The sequence below is a fragment of the Zingiber officinale genome, chromosome 11A (genome assembly GCF_018446385.1).
Source record: "Zingiber officinale cultivar Zhangliang chromosome 11A, Zo_v1.1, whole genome shotgun sequence".
NCBI classification, from domain to species: domain Eukaryota; kingdom Viridiplantae; phylum Streptophyta; class Magnoliopsida; order Zingiberales; family Zingiberaceae; genus Zingiber; species Zingiber officinale.
This window is the reverse complement of record NC_056006.1, coordinates 56,452,656-56,455,003: the sequence shown is the minus strand read 5'-3', so window position 1 is coordinate 56,455,003 and position 2,348 is coordinate 56,452,656. Positions and strand designations below refer to the sequence as shown.

Genomic DNA, 2,348 nt, shown 5'->3' with positions numbered 1-2,348 from the left:
GATGTCTATTACATTTTCGACCGATGTCTATGAAGGCGATGTAAAAGGTCAGCCATTTTAAACATCGGGTTATAACCAGTGTTGTATCACTTAACGACATCGGGTGTAAAACCGATGTAATATTATATGTTAATAACACCAGTTTTGACAGCGGTATACGACCGATGTAATATTAGTTAATGACACCGGTTTTGCAGCGGTGGAAAACCGATGTAATATCAGTATTGTTTAACGACACAAATTCAATTTCCGAAATAGTGAAAAATCAATATTATCACCAAGCAAATCATAAATTTAAGTTAATATTATTAATTCACTAAGAAAATCACAAATAAAAATGCACCGATGTATCTAAACACACCAAATCAATAACCAACACATAAATATTCTTCTTACAACATAAAAAGATAATAGATATTGTGCACATCAAGTCAGTATCCACAAATTACATATAACTATTCTTCTTACAACATCAAAAGATAATAGATAGTATATAAATATTCTTCTTACTGGTGTCAACGTCATCCTTCTTGCTCTGTGCAGAGATTTAACTAAATCTTTCCCAGTAGTTTTATTTGTTAATAGACAATTCTTTTTATCTATTACTGGATGGACACCTCTGTTTGTTTGATGTCCTGAGGATGACAATTGATTGATGATTCTTTGTAAAGGAGGTCTCCATCTTAAAGAAGCCACTGAAGGGGAACTTTGCAATATCCTTCTTGGTTATTAAAACTGAAATAGTTATAATTTGGATGGTCGGTTCTGTTTTGATATCTTGGTCTCCTTTGCCTGTTATATTGAATTGGGGGTGGTGGCCTGGGAGTAATTACCCCATTTTCATACTTGTCGCCTGAAATAGTTATACAAGTCAAACAAATATCTAGTGAGCATACAACTAAAAGTGAATCTCTTCATTCGACATTGAACTATAGAAGTTGGGTCGATCATTCTCATCTAAAGCTGGCCTGGAAGTGGACCCTCGTAATGCACAACTATATATGGAGTTAAAGTAAATACACCTCCATATTCCTTATTCACAGGATCAATGTATGAATCAGGCAAAACAAAGAAAACACCAGGCAAACCTGAGCCAAAAAATTGTGTGACAAATATTTCATAATCAATTGGTAAAAGAAATTGAAAAATAGAAAGTCGATAAAGACTACCATGAAATTTTTCAGACATTTCCTCAGTCATTACGGCTTGAAATCCTTGATAAGTTGTGGTGCTTAATGCATACATCCTCTTCTTAGCTTCCTCCACACTAACCAATTGTCATTAATCAGGTTGCCTGTTTGTTCTTATCAAATAAACTAAAATGCGGAATTGACAAGAGAAACTTGGCAAAATAACAACACGTTTTAAGAACGGTGTAACAGAAGAGTAACATATGGGTAGTTTAATATGTTGCAAGCATAGTTTTACCATATGAAAATTGCATATTCAAGACTTACTTTTATGCTAAATCCTTGTATTTATCAACATCCAAGTTAGCAATGACAACATCATCTTCCAATTTGTATGCATTGGCTAACTTCTCATATATCTGCACCAAAAAAAAAAATCAAGTTAGATCTAGTAATCTCATAATTAAAAACATGGCATATATGACCTTAGGCTAATCTAGGTCTTAAGCCCTGTCTCAACAAAAATACTCACAGGAGCAAGATGCTTGCAGTGGCCACACATGTTTGAAGATAAGAAACTTAGTCGTCTACAGTGGATAAGGAAAAGTATCTAATGCTACAAATGGAGAGAAAAAAAGGAACCTCAGCAAATACACTAACCATGGTGCATAGAATTCAACAATAACATCTTTATTTACATCAAGAACAATCTGATAAAATATCTGGAGTCAATACTACTACATTAGAAGGGATAGTTGCTAGTTTCACATTTGTTCCTACAACAATAAGCCCACAAATAAAAGGTAAAAAATTAATTCAGGTGAAAGAATAATATTTGACCATATCTAAAATTGTCATTTCAAGAATTTTTAGTAAATATAATTTGCAATGTACCACCTTCAGTATTCACAAACTCAGTAAGTGCTTCTGCAGTTCATGGACCTTCATATCTGCATGGTTGTTCATATTTATTATGCATCATATGTAAAGAAGACTATTCTGCGAAAGATTAAAGAAAAACATAAAACCAAAATGATGTATCTAATTCCAGTACAGGATCATACTCACTTTTTTGGTTCCAAGGACCCTTTTTTGGTTCCAATCACTACATGGCAGTATAGCACACTAGTAGTGTGCTACATTTAGACTCAAAATGATCAGAAAAGATAAAACCAAAAAAGGAATCTGAGCATGTCCTATTTAGTAAAAGAGATGATG

At 33.3% G+C, this 2,348-nt stretch overlaps 1 long non-coding RNA gene across 1 annotated transcript; it reads right to left on the bottom strand.

The window, feature by feature from the left end:
- Positions 1–808: 808 nt before the first annotated feature.
- Positions 809–1,275, bottom strand: LOC122030913. Its single transcript, XR_006125656.1, has 3 exons — positions 1,170–1,275; positions 1,023–1,088; positions 809–853 (listed from the first exon to the last, which is right to left on the bottom strand). It is a non-coding gene; the product is annotated as an uncharacterized LOC122030913 (long non-coding RNA).
- Between the last annotated feature and the right edge of the window lie 1,073 nt (positions 1,276–2,348).